This window comes from Nansenia antarctica, assembly GCF_963989245.1.
Source record: "Nansenia antarctica genome assembly, chromosome: 2".
Lineage (NCBI taxonomy): Eukaryota > Metazoa > Chordata > Actinopteri > Argentiniformes > Microstomatidae > Nansenia > Nansenia antarctica.
Window position 1 is genome coordinate 23,155,701 of NC_137675.1, and position 22,009 is coordinate 23,177,709.

Consider the following 22,009-nt stretch of genomic DNA (forward strand, 5'->3'; position numbering starts at 1 on the left):
CTCTGTCAGGGCGAAAATGTCTTTAAATTCAGACAACACCTGCCATAGCTCTTCTTGTTGCCAGGGCTCCAACGTGTCACAGTTACGTTTCCATATTTCTCTCACTGCCGACAGTCTATCCACCTCTTCCGTTGTGGACGGCTGGGTCGGGGGAAGGGGGCCCAAACCTGTAGAGGGAAGTGTTGCCGGAGATAGAGACTGTCCACCAGTGGGGGTGTGGGGCTCAACCGATGGGCTACCAAACATCGAGGGGATGGGTGAAGGGGGGGGTGGGGGGTTTGGGCGGGAGAGTGGGGCGCCATTGTCCTCAGCCGAGGGGTCAGGCCCATAACATTGCGTGTCTGTGGCTTTCACGGACAGTGGTTGTGGTCTCGGGACCAGCGAGGGGGATATCATTTTAACAGTGGGGCCCCCAGGGAAGCTCAGTGTGTCCTTCCCCAGGTCCAGCACACAGCAAGCAAACCGTAGGAAGTCCAGACCCAGTATACAGGGGTCCTGCACATCTGCCACCCATACACTAAATGTCACTGACAGACCTCCCACATTTATAGCCACCCTCCCTCTCCCCCGCATAGGGGCTAGTTCACCTGTTACTGTTCGCAGCTGCACAGCAGTTGGCTCCAATTGTGTCCCCACTGGAACGACGTCGGGCCTCATCAGTGTTGCAGTGGAGCCGGTGTCCACAAGGGCCGTACAGGGAGTCCCAGCCAGGGTGATGTGGACATGACAAAAATCCCCAGCATGAGTCCACCCTACCACCCTTGCGGACTCCGCGGTGTCATTTGCTTCTGGGGGGAGTGGAGCCCCACTCCCCCGTCTGTGCTGCTGGGCTCCTGTCAGAGGTGGGGCAGCATGGGATGCGGCGCCAGGGGTCTGTATCGTCCCATCTATACAGGCCCCGGGGCGTTTCCCTGGTCGCCAGCGAGCTTGGGGCACCGCCTGCGGATATGGCCAGCTTGGCCACACTCACAACACACAAAAGGGCCCTGGCGAGGCCTGTCACCCCAGTCATTTCGATTGCGCGGGCGTGTGTCACTGCGTGATGATTGCAGCGACACAGCCCGGATCAGTTCTGTCAGCTCTGTCGCCCACGCAGGCCTCTCTTGGGTTAGGCTGTTATCAACTGCGGTTCTCACAACAGGGCTGCTGACCGCCAGACTGCTCTCTGCTGTCCCAGCTCCCACGATCTCTCTTTCCAACGCCAGCTCGAGTGCCTCTTGTAGCGTGCGGGGGTGTGCCAGTTGGGTCTGGATGCGCAGCTCCCTTGGATTTATAGCCTGGATAAACTGGTCTCTGGCGAGCTCACTCTGCACCCCGGGGGGCATGTGGGCATAGGCTCTCCTTGACAGGGTCTCAATGTCATTGGCTAACGCCCGGAGTGGCTCCCCGGGCTGCCTGCGCCTGCTACACAGTTCAGAGCGCAGGACACCAGGCTGTTCACATTGTCCAAACCGCCTCTGCAGAGCGCCAACTAAAGCCCAATAGTCCCCTCTCTCATCTGGGCTAAGTAGTAGCAAGCATGCTAATGCTTCATCTGTGAGGCATAGAGCCAGCTGTAGAGCTTTATTGTCCTCAGACCAGCCCGCCGCCCGCGCTAATAGTTCAAATTGGGCACGGAAAGCCTCCCAGTCTGCCTTACCAGAGTATTTTGGTGTTTTAACAGGGACATGATTCCCGCGGGGGCCGCCATCTTTGTGTACATAGTCTCTGCTGTGCGTCGCTGCGCTGGAGGACGAGCCCAGTCCTGCATCGGCAGCTAATCTCCTGACTGTGTCCCTCAAGTGAGCCTTGTGTGCTGAAGCACTCCCACCTTCCTCCGCCAGCCTCGAAGCATAATCATCTCCCTCCTTCTCTCCATACTTCTCCTCCTTCACTTTCGGACGCGTCCCGGTCCCGTCCCGCTGCATGGCCATTATGTCCGCGGCTGTAGCCGCTAGCTAGCTAACTGTACACTGACCAACGAAGGGTGACGAACGGTCGTTTTTTCTTTATTTTTTTTATTTTTTTTTACTTCAGACACCAATGTAACGTCCCAACTTGGACAGTGGTGGAATAACAACAGATAGCTTCTCTCTTGTAACTGATTGTTTAATTGTTTAACTCGCATACCAACTTTCTCAATTCACCGGAGTTCTGCCTCTCTCCACGGTCTCAACACAACAACAACACGCATGCGCCCACCTCCACCAATCACAGGGGTGCATTCGCACACAACACAGTAACAGGGTTGCTACAATATCATAGAAATCATTCTGATCGGGAGGACGCCGTATCGATAGCAACGGGAGGACGCCGTATCGATAGCAACCGAGGAGAGACCTCTTGTTTACTGTTGTTTACCGATCTCTTGTAAATCTTCAGATGCTTCGACAAAATTTGTTTCTGTATTTGGTCACTTGCATAGCACTAAGTGTGAACTAGTGAACAAGGTGAACTAGTGTAAACGATTCAACGCATCACCGTTTACAGATTGGGCTAATTACATACAGCAACCGTAGCCTACATTCCCGTTTTGGCTGTCCAGGCTAGGAGCTATTGAGGAGCAATTGAGGAAAAAACTGCAAGCTTTTTCAGGTACTTAAGTGAACTTATCTTTTACTTGTCCGAGAGCTCAAGTTACTTGTCCAAATCCAAAGATTTAGAAAAAGCAATAATATGAATAATAATATATTATACTCTCACCGGCCACTTCATTAGGTACACCTTTTCAACTGCTTGTTAACGCAAATATCTAATCAGCCAATCATGTGGCAGCAACTCAATGCATTTAGGCATGTATACATGGTCAAGACGATCTGCTGAAGTTCAAACCAGCATCAGAATGGGAAATAAAGGTGATTTAAGTGACTTTGAACCTGGCATGGTTGTTGGTGCCAGACGGGCTGTTGCGTGATATTATAGTGTCAATATGGACCAAAATATCTGAGGAATGTTTCCAGCACCTTGTTGAATCTATGCCACGAAGAATGAAGGCAGTTCTGAAGGCAAAAGAGGGGGTCCAACCCCAAGGTGTGCCTAATGAAGTGGCCAGTATGTGTATGCAAATAACACATTTGACTACTATTGATTTGATAATGATGTATCCTTAATTTTCAAATGTATTCAATATTTTGTAATTATTTAAAAACGTAACCCCTAACCCTAACCCTTTTAGATTAAGATTGGCCACAAAAGGGATGAATATCTATGAATATTTACAAAAAATGTTTGTAACTATAGTCTCTCCCCAGCAGTGTTGCCACAGTTACTTTGAAAAAGTATTCTAATTACTGATTACTCCTTTAAAAAGTAATCTAGTTACTTTACTGATTACTTGATTTTAAAAGTAAGTTAGATTACTAGTTACTTTTTTAGTTACTATTGGCAGCTGCCTAGGCACCCGACCCCCCCCCCCCGCAACATAAAAATGAAAACTGGTTTTGCCAAAACTCACTTTATTTTAACAGTAACTTAAATTACATAATTAAACTTTAAACAATAACTTAAAACAACAAAATAAAGAGTCTTTCTTTGCCTCACCCAACATAAATACTTGTTTTTAAACAATAAAATAAATATAATCTTTATTTAACAGTAACTAGCAAGGAGTGGTTTCACAAAACCTAAAACCTACCCTGACCATTCAGATATGATCCTAATATAATCCTAATCCTAAACTGGGTGAGTCTGAGTTTATCAATGAAGAGTGAACTCAGCTGTCAAGACTGGAAGGAGGCCATGAACACGCTATGGAGGCCATGAACACGCTATGGAGGCCATGAACACGCTATGGAGGCCATGAACACACTATGAGTGAAACAGTGGAGAGGGGCGAGTAAACCAGTGGTTGTATCTCATTAACAGAAGCTTCTCAAACCTCTTGTCAGAAAGTCTGTTCCTTCTAGGCGTGAGCACCAAACCTCCCAGACTAAAGAGCCGCTCTACAGGAGCGCTAGATGGGGTTGGAGTGTTATACTTCAAGAAAATGTTCTTAATGTTTGGATACTGATTCAGAATCTGAAGCTCATGCCCTGACCTCAAGTAGTCCATGACTTCCTTTTCTGCCGAGTAGGTCTCCTCTGGCTCCGCCTCAAAAGCAAAAAAGTCCATCTCGCCTTGGTTGGCAGTCGTGGTGGGTACACTGGCAGGGCTCTGTGCTGCAGGAGCAGTTTTGCTGCTGTGAGAAGCTCCTTTACTTGCTCCCTCCTACCTTCATCTCTCAGCCATCGGAGTTTGAATTTTGGACAACTAGCAGCTGCGAGAAGGGCATCTTTGTTGTCCAGCACACTGGCAAAACGAGTCTGGATAGCCTGAAAGATATAATTTGATATGTTTATTATTATCTAGTTATAGCCTATAAGGTCTATTATTTATACCTTTATTTACTAATTATGTATGCAATTAGTTTGTGCAACTGACAACCTACATACTGCAGTATGGTGTGACTCTGCTCCATGTTCATGAATAGTGCAATGAAAATGTATTTATTTATCTTTAAGATGGAACAACATAGCATACCTGCACTATGGCATCTGGAAGGCCTGCAGTCATCTTGGATAGGGTGTCTTTCACAGCAAGGGTCTTCTGCATCAGGACTTCAAGTGTGGGCAGTAAAGTCCCATACGGACAGTCACCTTGTAGGATATCCAGTGCTACAGTTAGAGGCTTCATGACGGTACAGTACTCATGCAGGTACTGGTACTCCTGGTCTTTGAAGCACTTCACTCCCAGCTTGTTGCACAGAGTATTCAGCTCATTCATGGGGATTTCTGCGATTCTCTTTATGGCTTCGTAAAAGGAATTCCACCTTGTGGATGTCGGTACCAGGAGCTTTCTTTTGTTAACCTCCTCCACCGTTTCTGACGCAACGGTAGATCGGCTTGCTTTCGTCCAGAGAGCTGTGCATTTTGCTGTGCTGCTCCTATACACAGCCTTGCTCTCTGGTTTGGAAGTAATGTACTTCTCCACATCACTTGTAGAAATAAGGTTGAGGGTATGTGAAGCACACCTTTGGTGCGGGGGAAGAATCAGCTGGCCATCACTATCATCCTCAGTTGATAGGATTTCTGACACATCTAAAAAAGTGACATCATCCGTGGCCGTGAGAGTGGACTCCTCCACCGTCTCATCATCGGACTCTGTGACAGCAGGCTGATAGACTTGAAATGCCTTGACAAAGTTAGATCCATTATCTGTCACTGTTGCTACTACTTTGTTGATTAGTCCATATGAGGAGTGAATGTTTTCGATTTCTGCACCAATAACATCATACGTGTGTCTACCGCGGATTCTCCTACACGCCAATGCAGCCTTGTTGCGCTCTAATGTGGATCTACTAATCCAGTGGAGTGTTACTCCCATATAGCTCCTATTGTTAGCTGTCCAAATGTCCGCTGTAGTTGACACATAGTCGACCTCGTTCAGCGCAGCCTTCAGATTGTTTTCCATCTCTGCATACTCCTTCTCCAAGTACGAAGAAAAAGATGTTCTGTGAGGTAGCTCGGCATTGGTAGTAGTGGGGATCTTGTTAATGATGGCACGGAAAGAGGGCGAGTCAACTGTGTTTATGGGCAGCATTTCCTCTACAACATACCGCCCGACCAATTTATTCAACTCTCCCACACTTACAGGTTGTGATTTTGTAGGCCTACTTCAGTCCAGCTTTTGTTGCTTGAGCGGTGTGGGACCTCCTGCAGAAGTCGAGGCCGCGGTCTCTGGGACTTTCTCTGCGAGCTTGACTGTGCTGTGCTGAGATTCCAAATGTTTCTTTAAATTTGATTGATTGATTGATTGATTGAAAACCTTTATTGTCCCCAATGGGGAAATGTTGTTGTCAAACAGCTCAGTTAGGGCAGAAAACATTCAATACAGAAAACAGAAAACATTCAATAAAATACATAAAACAGTGCAGGCTCAATAAGTAAAAAGTTCCAAAAGTTCCAGCTCCAGGTCTCCCCCACCCTGCAGGGCCTGGTTGTAGAGTCGGAGTGCAGCTGGAACAAAGGACTGTCCAAATCTTTTTGTACTTTGACGGGGGAGAACAAATCTGTGGCTGAACTTGCTCCACATCCCCGCCAGCTCGCAGTACATCGGGTGGGAGGGATTGGCCAGCATGGCCGCCAGTTTTTTCCCCATCCTCTGTTCTGCCACCACCTCTAGGCTGTCCAGCCCGGTCCCCACCACAGAGCTGGCCTTCTTCACCAGTTTGTTTAGCTTCGCAGCATCCCTGGCACAGATGTTTCCACCCCAGCAGGCCACGGCGAAGAACAGAACGCTGGCAACCACCGACTGATAAAACATTTGCAGCAGCTTGTTGCAGACACCGAAAGACCTCAGCCTTCTCAGGAAAAACAGTCTGCTCTGCCCTTTCCTGAGAAGAGCCTCGGTGTTGTCAGTCCAGTCCAGTTTGTTATTAATTTGTACTCCCAGGTACCTGTAGGAGTCCACCCTCTCGACTTCCACCCCCTTGATGGTGATGGGGGCTGGGGTCCTTCTCTTCCTCCTAAAATCCACCACCAACTCCTTTGTTTTGCTGGTGTTAAGCAAAAGGTAGTTGGTGTCGCACCACTGCACAAAGCTCTCCACCAGGGCCCTGTACTCCTCATCCCTGTCATCTGTGATGTAACCGACGATAGAGGAGTCATCCGAAAACTTCTGCAGGTGGCACTGGTCGGAGCTAAACTGGAAGTCGGAGGTATAGAGGGTGAAGAGAAAGGGTGACAGAACAGTTCCCTGGGGGGCACCGGTCTTGCACACCACCACCTCAGACTGACAGCCCTGCAGTCTCACATACTGACGCCTGTCTGTGAGGTAGTTGTGGATCCAAGCCGTCAGGGAGTCCTCCACACACATCACTGCTAGTTTGTCAGCCAGCAGTGATGGCTTGATAGTGTTAAATGCACTGGAGAAGTCGAAGAACATGGTCCTCACCATGCTCTGTGGCCTCTCCAGGTGTGTGTAGGCCCTGTGCAGCATGTAAATGATGGCATCCTCCACCCCCATGCTCTCCTGGTATGCAAACTGCCGGGGGTCCAGGAAGTCCTTCACCTGGGGCTTAAGGTGTTGCAGCACTAGCCTCTCCAGGATCTTCATGACCTGTGGTGTCAGGGCGACAGGTCTGTAGTCGTTTGGGGTGCTGGGCCGTCCCTTCTTTGGCACTGGGACGATGCAAGAGGTCTTCCAGAGCTGTGGCACCCTCCTCAGTCTTAGAGATAGACTGAAGAGATGTTGGAATGTGTCCGCCAGCTCTCCAGCACACACCTTCAGAACCCTGGGGTTGATGTTGTCTGGACCTCTGGACTTGTTCACATTCACCCTGGAGAGCTGCCTTCTCACCTGCTCAGATGTTATAAAGCTGTGAGTACCGGTGTCTCCAGGTGTGAAGCATGCTCCCTGGCTCCTGGTGTTGGTAAGGGGAGGCAATTGCTGCTGGGGTGTGAGGGGGTCAGGGGGAGTGGGGGCTACTGTTGCCAGGGGTGCGGTACATTGGAGAGGGGAGGAGAGGGTCGGGGGCTGTGGGGGGTGACAGGGGGATGGTTGGTCAAACCTGTTAAAGAAGCAGTTCAGGTCATCCGCCTGCTCTCGGGTCCCCTCCACCACAGTATGTGGCTGCTTGTGGCCCGTGATCTTCTTGAAACCCTTCCACACCTCCTTGGAGCTGTGGGCCACTAGCCCGCCCTCCAATTTCCTCCTGTATTCCTCTTTGGCTGCTCTCAGCTCCTTCTTCACCTCCTTCTGAGTGGCCCTGGCTCCCTCAGTGTCCCCTGCCTTAAACAGCCTCCTCTTCCTTTTCAGAAGGTTCTTGATGTTCCCATTTATCCACGGCTTGTTGTTAGGAAAGCACCGTACCTTTTTAATGGGGACGATGCTCTCCTCGCAGAACTTGATATAGTCTGTGACACAGTCTAGCAGACCATCTATGTCCTCCCCGTGGACTCTCTGGAACATCCCCCAGTCGGTTGTTTCAAAACACGCCCTCAGCTCCTCCTCCATGGTGGAGCTGAGATGTTGTGCTTTTACCACAGGACAATATTTTCTTGCCAGCACAGAGTGTACAACGAACATTTATGTTCTTGTCATCCTTTGCTGACACAAACTCAAAATAATCATTATATTTCCAGCTATTTAACGCATATCTCTGTTCTCGCTCCATTGTGTAGGCTACGCTTCTGTTTACACTGTGCAATCAGCGTGGTGATACACGTGAGCGATTCTGCTGCAACCTCGTGTTGAAAACGTGAGCACTGACGTCACTCCCCAAGACGCGAGAAAAGCAAACAAATGTTTGTTTACTATCGAACATTACAAAGAAATACTGCATTTAGCCTAAGTTATGAGGTAGTAACGCAATAGTAACGCACAGTCACTTGAATAAGTAACTTTAATCCGATTACTGATTTGGAAATAGTATCGCGTTAGAATACTCGTTACTGAAAAAAGTATTCAGATTAGAGTAACGCGTTACTTAGTAACGCGTTACCGGCATCACTGCTCCCCAGTAGCCTATCCTATATTCAAATTGAGAAATCTATAATTAGTGTCATTCTGAAGTTCGTATTGCGATGTGCTGGTCTTAAAACTTCAAACCTAAAATATACGATCGCATCGAACTACATGAAAATAAGACATAGGCATTGAGAAGAAGCGAATATGCGCATGTTCACGTGAATGGCACTAGTGACACTATGGCTGCGTTGAGTGCGTTCGTAAACTCGCTCTGGAATCTGATCAGCACTCATGGCCCCTTAATGAGTCAATCAAACAAATAATATTTATTTAAAAATATTGAATTTATAATAATAATAATAATAATTCATTGAATTTATATAGCGCTTTTCCGAGGCTCAAAGACGCTGACAATATAGGGGATACGGAAAACACAAAAACAACAGGTAACATGGAACACAGAGTCAGCGAACGGGGAGGGGGGGTGGTGGGGACAGGGGAGATGGTTAGGGGTAGGGGAGGCTGTATGCATATCAGGGGGGTGGCAGGGTTAGGGGAGATGGGTAGGGGTAGGGGAGGTTGTATGCGTGTCAAGGGGCGGGGGCGCCGGGATGGGGGAGATGGCTAGGGGTAGGGGAGGCTGTAGGCGTGGGAGAACAGGTAGGTTTTGAGGTGGGATTTAAAAGTGAGGAGTGAGGGTGAGTCTCTGAGTGGTTGGGGGAGAGAGTTCCAGAGGCGGGGTGCAGCTCGTGAAAAGGCACGGTGACCGAAGCCTTTGAGTTTTGAGGGTGGGACAGTGAGGGGAACAATGGATGAGGATCGGAGGGTACGGGTAGGGCGGTGGGGGAGAAGGAGGTCAGTCAGGTAAGGGGGGGCCAGGCTATGGAGGGCTTTGTATGTGAGGATGAGGATTTTGAATTGGATGCGTTCTTTGATGGGGAGCCAGTGGAGAGAGTGGAGGACAGGAGTGATGTGGTCACGGGAGCGGGTGTTTGAAAGGAGGCGTGCAGCAGAGTTTTGGACCATCTGGAGTCTATGGAGGGAGTGGGAGGTGATGCCGGTGAGTAGGGAGTTTGCAGTAGTCAAGGCGGGAGGAGATGAAGGCGTGGATGAGGGATTCAGCAGCGGACGGGGAGAGGCAGTGTCTGATTTTTGCTATGTTGCGGAGGTGGAAGTAGGAGGTCTTGACGATGGAGCTGACGTGGGGATCAAATGAGAGGGTGGGGTCCAGGATGAAGCCGAGGTTGCGAGCCAGGGGGGAGGGGGTGATGGTAGTGTCATCGATGGTGAGTGTGATGGGTCCGGTTTTATTGAGGGTGGATTTGGTGCCGATGAGGATGACTTCGGTCTTTTCACTGTTGAGTTTGAGGAAGTTGTGTGTGAGCCAGGTTTTTATTGCTGAAATGCAGTTTTCGATGTGAGTGAGGGGTGGGTTCTGGGTGGAGTTTGTGGTGATGTAGATCTGGGTGTCATCGGCGTAGCAGTGGAAGTCCAGGTTGAATTGGCGGATGATGTGACCGAGGGGGAGTGTGTAGCAGAGGAAGAGCAGGGGGCCGAGGACTGAGCCTTGTGGGACCCCTTGTGTGACAGAGGAGGAGGAGGAGGTGTGACCGGAGAGGGAGATGAACTGATGTCTGTTGGTGAGGTAGGAGGTGAGCCAGTCCAGGGCGGTGCCCTCAACACCCAGTTGGCGCAGCCTTTGAAGGAGGATGGAGTGGGACACTGTGTCGAAGGCTGCGCTCAGGTCTAGTAGAACTAGGATGTTGAGGGCACCTGAGTCTGCGGAGGTGAGGAGATCGTTGATGACTTTGACCAGGGCTGTTTCAGTGCTGTGATGTGGGCGGAAGCCAGATTGAAGGGGTTCATACAGTTTGTTGGATTGGAGGTGGGAGTGAAGTTGGGCAGCGACAGCGCGCTCTAGGGTTTTGGAGAAGAATGGTAGGTTGGAGATGGGGCGGTAGTTGGAGAGGTTGGCTGGGTCAAGAGTGGGCTTTTTGAGAATGGGGGTGACAGCGGCAAGTTTGTAGCTTGAGGGAACGTGGCCTTGGGATAGGGACTGATTGAAGAGGGCAGTGAGGTGGGGGATGAGGGCAGGGAGGCAGGCCTTGGTCAGGGTGGTAGGGAGGGGGTCGAGGGAGCAGGTGGTTGTTTTGGAGGCGGTGATGATAGTAGTGATGAGGGAGGAGTCAACAGGGGAGAAAGTAGTGAGAGGAGTAGGGGGATGGTAATCAGGAGGGGGGAAGGTGACAGCAGGGGGGGCGGGGGTGGTGGAGTTGGAGATGGTGGCAGTCAGTGAGCTGTTGATGTGGGAGATCTTGCTGTTGAAGGCGTGGAGAAAGGAGTTGCAGAGATCAGGGGAGGAAGTTGTGTTGTTGTCCGGGGGCTGGAGTAGTGTCTTGACAGTGGAGAAGAGGGTGCGGGGGTCTCGGTTGGTGGTGTTGATGAGGTTGGAGTAGTAGGCAGATTTGGCAGCTTGGAGTGCGTCACGGTAGGAGGAGATATGGTGCTTGTAGGCTTCGGCATGGACAGTGAGGTGGGTTTTGTTGTGGAGTCTTTCTAGTTGGCGGCCGGTCTGTTTCATGGTGCGTAGTTCAGGGGTGTACCAGGGGGAGGAGGTGGTGAAGGAGACAGTGATTGTTTTCAAGGGGGCCAGTGAGTCAAGGGAGTCAGAGAGAATGGAGTTGAGCATGGTGGCATAGTCTTCCGGGTTGGTGGGAGTGGAGTCAGTGGGGAGGGCAGAAGATATGGACTGAGATAGAGTGAGTGGGTTGGCAGATTTTATGTTACGGAAAGAGATGGTGCGTTTGATGGGGTGGCGCGGTAGGGGCAGGGGGGCAGAGAAGAGGATGCAGTGGTGGTCAGAGAGTGGAAATGGAAGAGGGTGGGGGTTGGATATGGGTAGGGAGGCAGAGCAGACATGGTCGAGTGTGTGGCCTTTTACATGGGTGGGGAAGTTGATGTGCTGGGTGAGGTGGAAACAATCAAGGAGAGAGAGGAAGTCAGAGGTGAGGTTGGAGTTGGGTTTGTCGACATGGATATTAAAGTCACCGGTGAGTAAGAGACGGGTAGAAAGGGAAGAGGTGATGGAGAGGAGTTCAGAGAGATCAGAAAGAAAAGAGGGGTGTGGCTTCGGTGGGCAGTAGAGTAGGAGTGCAGTTATGGAGTTGGGGAGTGAAAAGGCAAGGTATTCAAAGGATGACATGGGTGGGAGGTTGAGGTCCAGTATAGTGACAGTTAGGGAGTGTTTGTGGAGAGCAGCGAGACCACCCCCTCGCTTAGAGAGGCGGGGTTTAGCGATGTAGGTGTAGTTAGAGGGGGTGGTCTGGTTGAGTGAGTAGGAGTCTGAGGGTTGTTGCCAGGTTTCAGTGAGGAGAAGTATGTCCAGGTTGTTGTCCAGTATCAGTTCAGATATGACAGGGGATTTGTTGGAGAGAGAGCGAGTGTTCAACAGTGCAAGGGAGATGGATGGGGGAGCAGGGGGGAGAGAGCGGAGGTTTGAGGGGTCAGCGGTGCGGTGTGTGGTGATGACAGGTGAGCGAGAGTTAGTCCAGAATGAGGGGATGTTTGTGCCTTCAGGGTGGTGTAGAGTCCGGTGTCGATGTTGCTGGGAGCCTCGATGGATGTAGCGGCGGCGGAGAATGCCTGCATTGGTGGCGGCGGTGGCAGCAGCAGCAGTGAGGCGATGGTTGTGGTTCAGTGAGTGGAGGTCAGTGGCAGTATAGGTGAGACGAGAGAAGGGGAGGGGGAGGTGGAGGGTAGGTGAGATGGCCGGGAGTCTAGGGCAAAACGATAGGAGCAGCAGGAGGGTGAAACCAAGTTGAAGATGAAACCAGAGTACAGGTGGGAGTAGTTCAGTGGATAGGTTGTGTTACGCTTGCCTGGCTCTTGACAAGGTGACAAAAAGGGAGACGACACATGGATAACAATAATAGGAGATTTATTAAAGAATATAATGTTAAATAGAAATAATGATAAAGAAAATAGTAACGACAACTCAAAACGGCTACTGGTCGACAAAGGAAGATAGCGAGTCCATCAATTTGACCCACTCTTAAAGTTCCTGGGACAATTAGGATGATCACCCCCACCTGTGCCCATCTGGAACCAAGAGAGACGGTCAACAGGACAACAGATGTATAGCGCCCACTATTGGTTCAAGTGTGGATCGTCACATCCCCCCCCCCTTAAAACAGAGGCCTACTAAAAAGGTCTCTGCAAATTCTGTTCTACAACCTGCTAGTATAGTTGATATTGAGCCTGAGGCGCACTCGGGACAACCCTGGCTATCACTGTGCCTGAGCAGACAGACAGGTCTCTCTATCACTGTGCCTGAGCAGACAGACAGGTCTCTATCACTGTGCCTGAGCAGACAGACAGGTCTCTATCACTGTGCCTGAGCAGACAGACAGGTCTCTATCACTGTGCCTGAGCAGACAGACAGGTCTCTATCACTGTGCCTGAGCAGACAGACAGGTCTCTATCACTGTGCCTGAGCAGACAGACAGACAGACAGGTCTCTATCACTGTGCCTGAGCAGACAGACAGGTCTCTATCACTGTGCCTGGACAGACAGACAGGTCTCTATCACTGTGCCTGAGCAGACAGACAGGTCTCTATCACTGTGCCTGAGCAGACAGACAGGTCTCTATCACTGTGCCTGAGCAGACAGACAGGTCTCTATCACTGTGCCTGAGCAGACAGACAGGTCTCTATCACTGTGCCTGAGCAGACAGACAGACAGGTCTCTATCACTGTGCCTGAGCAGACAGACAGGTCTCTATCACTGTGCCTGAGCAGACAGACAGGTCTCTCTATCACTATGCCTGAGCAGACAGACCCACATGGCCCACAATCTCAGGCAATAATAATTATAAATAATTATACTCCTATTGTCCATCCTTGCTTTGCCTTCCCTGGGACTTTTCCTACGGCCCTTCCATTCCCTCCCCTGCTCTCTCCCTCATCTCACTGCCCTGTCTCACCAGATGCCCCCCAAACGAGAAGAAGCAGCACTGCAGGAGGAGGAGGAGGAGGAGGAGGAGCTTCAGCTGGCCATCGCCCTATCCCAGAGTGAGGAGGAGGAGCTTCAGCTGGCCATCGCCCTATCCCAGAGTGAGGCTGAAGAGAAGGAGAGGATGGTGAGTTATTCATTCACACACAGCAATGACATGTTTCCCCCCCCCCCCCCTTTCATTTTACATTTTATTTTTTAAAAAGAAGAAAATAACATGATGTGTCTACAGAGGCAGAAGACCTCTTACTCGGTCTACCCCAAAGCTGAGCCCACCCCAGTGACCTCCTCAGCCCCTCCAGTCAGCAACCTCACTCCTCTCTTTCAGATTTACTCTGTATTTACTCCAGTATGTGCTTTACTGTTTTAATGGAAATGCTATATTTGTATGCTTTATGTATTTGTTGTATATTATCAACTACTGGTTCAGTCTACTGGTCCGGTCCTCCACAATAGTCCTGGTTTCTCATGTGGCCCATTGTGAAAATTAATTGCCCACCCCTGGTCTATCCAATAAAACCATTCCACAGTCGTTCCCCTGGTCCGGTAGTTAGCGCGCTGCCGCCCTCTAGTGGAGGAATGAGGAAACCACTTCTGGGCTGAGAAACTGAGAGAGTCCCAGTGAGCTGAACAATGAATCATTTTGGCCCAGACTCCAGTCTAAAATCACCATTGTGTGCGTGTGTGTGTGTGTGTGTGTGTGTGTGTGCGTGTGCGTGTGCGTGTGTGTGTGTTTTACGACTGTGACAAGATTGCGTAAACAATGTGGAGGGAAAGATTATAAAGGCTTTAGGCTATTAATGTTATTTACATTTCTATAATAATGCATATGAGACACAGAAGGTTAAGCCATCAGGCCTGCACAGGTTCTTAACTCCAGCAATTCCTTGTACCTGGGGAAAAGCTCTATTTAAGGAGGGAGGAGCAAGAGAAAGAGAGATTTTGGACAAGAGTTTTAGACCGGCAGCAAGGATTCACCTGGTAAGGCGCTGGCTCGGACTCTGCAAAGAATGCAAAAAGGTCAGGGGGTTATGATCTGAACAAACGACCACTAGATGGGACCCCCCCTCCCACATAAACATCAAAGTGCTGCAGAGCCCAAACCAGTGCCAAACAGAAACCAAACAGTACTCAAACAGTACTCAAACAGTACCCATAAATCAGCCAACGTCTCAGAAGTCTTGAGCCGAGGACGCAAAACACCGTCTCCAGGCCCACTCACATCCTCCTCCCACCCTGCTGCCACCACAGGAGTGGATGGAGATGGAGACACCCCATTCACTGTGGTCTGTGTAGACTTTCTACGGTTAGGGGTATCGATCAAATAATTATGTTCGGACACCTGTCGTACAACAGAGTAAGGACCAGTAAATTTTGCCTGGAAAACTGGGTCACTCACAGAACAATCATTATGAGGAAGCCATTGACGAACCAACACATCCTCCAAGAGAAAACAACCACTTTCAGAGCTCTCCAGCTCATCCTTAGGCTGAATCCCACTGAGCAGCAGCTTCAGCTCAGGATCCTCCTGTTGTGCTAAAATCAACTCACTCCGAGACAAAGGCGGCGGCAGGTCAGGAAACTGAAAAACAGAATTGTCAGGAGTGAACTTAGACTCTTTACCATCATCAATTTTAGGGTCCATGCAACTCATAGCACGAGTCATGGCGCAGGCAGTAAAAACCTCAGGAAACTCCTTCACACTAAGGTCGGGTCCTGTTGGCCGTGTAAACCCAGAACTAACAACCAGAGGTGGGGGCACATCACTCCACACTCTTCCGCCAGCCAGGTTATTTCCTAAGATGACGGCCACACCCACCACAGGCAGAGAGGGTCGAACACCAATGGTCACTACCCCCTGGACCAGATCAGAGCAAAGCTCAATTTCATGCAAGGGGACAGACAAAGTCTGCATCCCCATCCCTCTAATCAACACGCTGGTCCCCACACTTGACTCCTGAGAGAATGTCAAAACCGATTCCAATATAAAAGATTCTGAAGCCCCCGTATCACAAAGGATCTGGACAGGCACTTTCTGTGGGCTACCCACCAGAGAAACGAAACCTGTAGTAATAAACGGGCCAAAATCAGGATCCTCCTCGCTAATCTGTATGGAGACAGAGCCCTGTAGTGCCACCGCCAACTCAGTAGCCGCAGGTGGGCTGGATACTGAGGATGCCATCACCCCTGGTTTAAAGGGAGACCCCTCGGCAACCCCAGACACTCTTGCTGCTGCCCCACAAGCATGCACTGCAAGAGCCAACGGTCTAACAGAGCCCCCCTTCCCACTGTAGGTTTTCTTTCCTTTTAGGACAGGACACTCCAGTTTCCAGTGACCCTTCTCAAGGCAATAATTGCATGTCGAGTTAGGATCTACTCTACTCTGACTGCCATGCTCCGACTTTGAAAAGGGGACCGAATAATCAGGACCTTCGTTAGGGAATTGTGTACGATTTACCAATAGGTCAGTCACGTTCGGATTATTTCTACGGCTCCCCTCGCTACGAAAACGATGGTCACCAAACTGACTCTTATGAGTCAGTACAAATTAATCTGCCAACACCGCGGCTTGATCTGCTGTTTTCACCTTGTGTTCGTTAACGTAAGTGGCAATGCGATCAGGGACAATGGTTTTAAACTGTTCCAAAATAATCAAATTTGACAGATCCTCCAGAGTATTCACCTCTACCGCCACGCACCAACGATTGAAATGGCTGGTTAGTTCTCTTACAACCTCAACATGAGTTTGTTTGTCATGTTTCTTCCATTGTCTAAACCGCTGTCTGTAAGCTTCAGGAACAAGTTCATATGCCCTAAGGATAGCGGCCTTAACTGTATCATAATCTTTCCTCTCTCCACCATTAAGAGCAATATAAGCTTCCTGAGCTCGGCCAATAAGCACACTCTGTAGTAATGCGGTGCGGTCTGAAGTAGACCAGTCCCTATCGTCGGCAACACTCTCAAACAGTGAAAAGAATATATCAGGATCTTTTTCATTAAACTTTGGCAACAGTCTAACCATGGCAGACAAATTATCCCTTTTAGAATTACTCCAATCGCCACCTCCAACGTCAGATAACTTTCCCTCAGCAATCAACTTAAGGCGCTCCCATTCAAGAGCCAATTTATCCAACTCCAATTCCCTGTCCCTCGCACGCTCTTGTGCCTGAAATTCACGCTCTCGCGTCTGAAATTCACGCTCTCGCGTCTGCTCTCGCGTCTGAAATTCCATCTGTAATGATAACAATTCTCTCTGTTGATCAAATGTTAACTCACTGGACCCAGATACAACCCCAACGGATATTTTAGGGACAGACAATTTACCCTTTAGTATGCCCCTTTGAATTAATGTATTCTGTAAAGCCTCTACTACGTCCTGTTTCTTTGCTCGGCCTTTCACCACCTCAAGCTTAACCTCATAATGTTCAACAACCTTCCACAGTTGTTCCTTTGTTAATCGTACCAACCCATCGACCGACGGAGCTTCCACAAACTCCTCAAAAACATCCATAACTCAATATAATCAAATAACCAATATTAACCAACCCTAACAAACGGGAATCTCCCCTCCTATTACAAACTCCTCCTATAAACTACTCCCATTTCAGCCATAATCTTCAGCCCATTTAAAGCGAGTAACTGTGCACACATACAAAACAGAAAAGTAACTAACATACTTCGTAAGAGCTGCCCCGCATCTAACTCAGCAATGACTGACTAACCACTCAGCTAGTCTTCAGTGCGTTCACATGCAACTCTTCCACCGGGCAAATGCCTGGTGGCGCCCCCGCGTTCAACACACCAAAAATAACAAACGAAAACAATAAACAAGCGCTTCTACTCCTAGCACGGGGGTTCACGTATATGGAGGACCAAGTCTGTCAAAATGAACAATAAATATATAGACACATAAATGAATGTATGAACAAATACACATACAAATACACACAGTATACCGCAATACATTTCTATATGTATTTATTCTTTTCCACATTTATTCTTTCTTTTCCACATTCATTCTTTCTTTTCCACATTGTTTTCCACATTTATTCTTTCTTTTCCACATTGTTTTCCACATTCATTCTTTCTTTTCCACATTCATTCTTTCTTTTCCACATTCATTCATTCTTTTCCACATTCATTCTTTCTTTTCCACATTCATTCTTTCATTCTTTCTTTTCCACATTCATTCTTTCTTTTCCACATTCATTCTTTCTTTTCCACTTTATCAGTAATGTATGCAAATATATGGGGGCGTATCTTGCATGTTGTCCACGCCCTTACGCATTTTCATTGGTTGATACCACGCGTGACGTATGAAAGCAGCGACACTGTTATTACCACAGACGGGTAGAGAGTCTATAGCCCCGTTCTCTCACAGCGTCTTTCTCCCTATAATTTCCATGGAATCCCAAACTATGTCTATGACATCCCAAGCTATTCCCGTGTTGTCCCCTTTCACACATGTCGGCAATGGTCTATACTAGTCCATCAGCACTGTATGGGAGAACTTGGTGATAACCACAATACCAGTTGACTCAATAACGCTCCGTGCACACCGCGGACCGTGACCCACCGTTCTGGCGCAACCTGGTGGGATGGACTTGACGTACTTCAACGTGCGATGCAGATGCAAAGCTCTACTCGTGTTGCTAGCGAAGTTTCCCACAGAAGTGGGGGAAAAAACGTCAGATCAGATATATAAACGGGTTATTTTGATAAACTGGACACATTTTGTGAATATATATGGTTACTTTCTCGCCTGAAAACATATAAAAACTTCATAAAATGACATATTAACACTTGTAGAGCCAAATTACAGATTTTAGCCAATGGCGGCCAAAATTGAGGATTTAAAATCTGAGGCGAGAGCTGAGGGCTTCATCACGTCTCGCGCAGTATCAACCAATGAAAATGCGCAGGGGCGTGGACAACATGCTGCATACATTACTGATAAAGCATACATTACTGATAAAGCACCCCCACCTGTGCCCATCTGGAACCAAGAGAGACGGTCAACAGGACAACAAATGTATAGCGCCCACTATTGGTTCAAGTGTGGATCGTCACAGTTGGGAGTGACTAATAGTTGGTGGGCAGTGAGTTGTGTAAACATGGCAGTGAACCAGGGGGCTAATCCACGAAGCTCGATAAAGTTCTAAGCCTCGATAAAGTTCTAAGCCTCGATAATGTTAGCTTGCGTTCGGTTCCATCAATGTGGCTCAAATAATTCGCTGCTTGGTTGAGCTCCTTCTGAGTCAGATATAATTAGCCTGGTCGCGACACAGGCTATAGTAAGACGCGCGTCAAAAAAGGCTCACAGGCGGAAACTAAACCCCGAACGACAGTTCCTCATGTGTCTTTTAGGAAATATTAGTTCCCACTTCACACGAGATAGATAGATTAGATAGTTTGACTGTGTGATAGATAGATAATTTGATAATTTGAAAGTGTGATCGATCGATAGATAGTTTGATTGTGTGATAGATAACTAGATATTTTGAAAGTGTGATAGATAGATAGATCGATGGATACATAAATTAAAAAGTGTAAAAAATAAAATAAAATGAATAGGTATGTCTATCAACTTGCATTGCTGGCGCAGTGGTTAAGGCAGCAGGCTGGAGTTCCAAAGGTTGCGAGTTCGAGACTTGCCTAAGTAATTCTTTTTTTTTTTTTTTACATTTAACCGAAGATTTCATACAAAGGCTTCAAACACCATTGTAATCGTGTCAGTTCTTGTAAATTAGCCTGCACCATAATTTTATAGCCTACATACTTTTTTAGATGAGATTTTACATTAGATTCAGACAACGAAATGCAGTAAAAAGTGTGTCCGAAGAGGGATTCGAACCACAGTCTAAAAATGATGAATAAATCCTGTGGCAGCGGTCGATACCACTAGGCCATTGTGGCGATATGACGGTTTGTAGCCTGCTGCTGATATCACCACAGTAGTAATATTCATTTATTAAAATATGAACATATAACAATAACTGGGGCTAGTATGACCTACGCATTTAATCGGTCAGCAATTTCTTGCCAAACCATTTCCCTCGCCTTGTTAATTGCGACAGTATTGCACTATTTTACATCTTATTTTTCCGTCTTCATAAAGATCAATAATTCGGGAATGCTGCGCAAATGTAGGACCCCTGCAGAGTGGAGTATCTTCATTTCGACAGATCGACTCTTCTGGGCTCTTTATGTCGGCGTGCACGCGCCCATATCGAGGATTTGTAAGCCGGTGTTCTGTGAACACTCATGACACAAGGCTGATCCTCGTTCGAGGAATCACCTGAGGCTTGAATTCCAATCTCGAGTTGCCTGATCGCCGCATTTATTTCAATCGCCGCTATACTGATCCACCTTTAGTGGAATGGCCGCCAGAGTGGCAGCGTGGTGTTGTTGTTGTTGTCATATGTATTGCTAGCTTGGGACTGAACCCGCGCGGCCGGCCAGCCTAGCCGTGCCATGCCAGCGACCAAATCCCGCAGTAGTGAGTGAAGGTTGGGAAGGACTGACACTCACCTGAGGAGATGGCAACCCCCAAACCGGGGAGGGAGTGGTGGCTACCTCCCAGGACGAGGGTAGTAGCACAGGCTAGCGATGTCTGAGAGCGGCGCGCAGCGGGTCGGTCAGCAACACAGAGCCGGGGGACAGGAACGATGGTGTCAAGAAGTGTGAATCCAGTGGGAGTTAGTGGTCCAGTGATGGGGTTAGCGGTGGCGGTGAATACTGTAGTCCGGTAGTGGAGGCAGTGAGAGGCGGGAGATGGCGGGGGGGGGAAAGCAGCGGAGGTCGGTGAAAAAATAAAATAAAATAAAGTGAAAATACTTGGAAAAGAAAATAAGGAAAATAAAAAGCGGAGACTTTTGGGGGAAGACGGGCACACAAAACAAGGTAGACGTTGAAAACAAGAAACTATAAACACTTTAGGACAGGACACAAAAAGACAGGACAGGGAAACAGAAGCGGCAGTCACAGCGCGGACGCCAGCGGTGCTCTGAACCCGGAAAAGCAGCTACGGCAAACGCAAAAGTTTCATACATATAATAACATAATACATATAACACTAACAGCACAAATAAATATCATTTGGGGAAACGCTTCAGGACCACTGCCGTTGGACAGCTCCTTGAATGTAATGAAGCGCTCAACGCTTCCCACTCTTGTCGATATACCTTAGTAAGTATTAAAAAGTCTTATCACGATTTTATGAAGTCTTGAATTTTTTTGGTGTTTTTCTGAATTAGACTCTGTCCAAAGAGTTTGAGTCCTAAAAACCTTTAGTAAAAGTTCGTGAATGTATTCGTTTTTATTAAAAAACAAAGATGAACCGGAAATTATGTTGTATGATAGTGGTCTAGTCTATTGCAAACTCAAACTGTTAAGTTAAAGGTGCCACTGATGTAAACGGTTACAGCTCCAAGTGGCGGTGAGGTCTGGAACAATATTGACAAGGTCTTTAAAAAGTCTTAGAAAGGTATTGAAATTAACCTCAAGACTCCTGTATATACCCTGTGTTCCAGATGTCCCAGACCCGCAAAATGTCCCGCAAAAGACCCCTGGGCAGCCCCAGCAGAGTGACCTCCACGCCGGCCCGCAGCTCGCTGTCTGAGAACAGGTAGGTGGTGGTGGTGGTGATGGATGGTGACGACATTGATGACCTTTCAGGGTTCGACAGTAACGCTTGCCCACTTGCCCGGAGCAAGTAAAACATTCGCCAGGGTTTGTTTGCGCGAGCACGACAACGCTGCTAGATCCTGGATGTGTTTACCTGTGTGCAGGAAGAACAACAGACGGCGCAGGCGCCAGGCTAGACTAGATGATCGTGGAGTGAAGATATTATCAAAGCGTACGGGCCTGTCGATCACCCGTCCGCTTTGATAATATCTTCACTCCACGATCATCCAGTCTGCGCCTGGGCTCGCGCAAACAAACCCGGCAAATGTTTTACTTGCTCCGGACAAGTAAAACAGCGTTACTGTCGAACCCTGCCTTTTTATTGAATCGAATTTCTCTGTTATACAGCATGCAGTTACACGTACAAACGCACACAAACACTTGTCCCTTTTAAAGAACACAGGCGTTTCTCTACCTCCCCCGCCAACACTGCTTTTCTCACCTCACCCTCTTCATGCATGATTGAAATGTTTCAGAGGTAGTGGTGGTCTAGTGCAGTGGTTCCCAACCGGGGGTACGCGGACCCCTAGGGGTACGTGAGGGGATTGCAGGGGGTACGTGGAAAGATTTGGAATTATAATTTATTTCCCTTTCCAAAAAAATAATTAAATATAGTAGTTTCATAAACCTGTTGTTAAAATGGTACGCTGCAACTTAAGTTCCTCCCCGACAGGTGATGACTGTAACACAAGTGGTAGTCACGTCACATTTAAATCACGTTCATTTACGTTCATTTACGCGCGCACGTCAGCTAGGCCTGTCAGTATACCGCAAAGATGGACAGATGGCTAAAACGACCAGCTACAGTAACGGTCAGATCAGAGGCAGATCAGACGGTCAGATCAGAGGCAGATCAGACGGTCAGATCAGAGAAAAAAAGAAAAAAAG

At 48.3% G+C, this 22,009-nt stretch overlaps 1 pseudogene across 1 annotated transcript in view; it reads left to right on the forward strand.

Annotated features, from left to right (window-relative positions):
- The first annotated feature begins 13,409 nt into the window (after positions 1-13,409).
- The window catches only part of LOC308149974 (ubiquitin carboxyl-terminal hydrolase 37-like), a 35,504-nt pseudogene continuing 26,904 nt past the window's right edge, over positions 13,410-22,009 (forward strand). The window contains exons 1-2 of the transcript in view: positions 13,410-13,562; positions 20,968-21,062. The product of the transcript in view is annotated as a ubiquitin carboxyl-terminal hydrolase 37-like (transcript). The remainder of the gene's footprint in view (positions 13,563-20,967; positions 21,063-22,009) is intronic.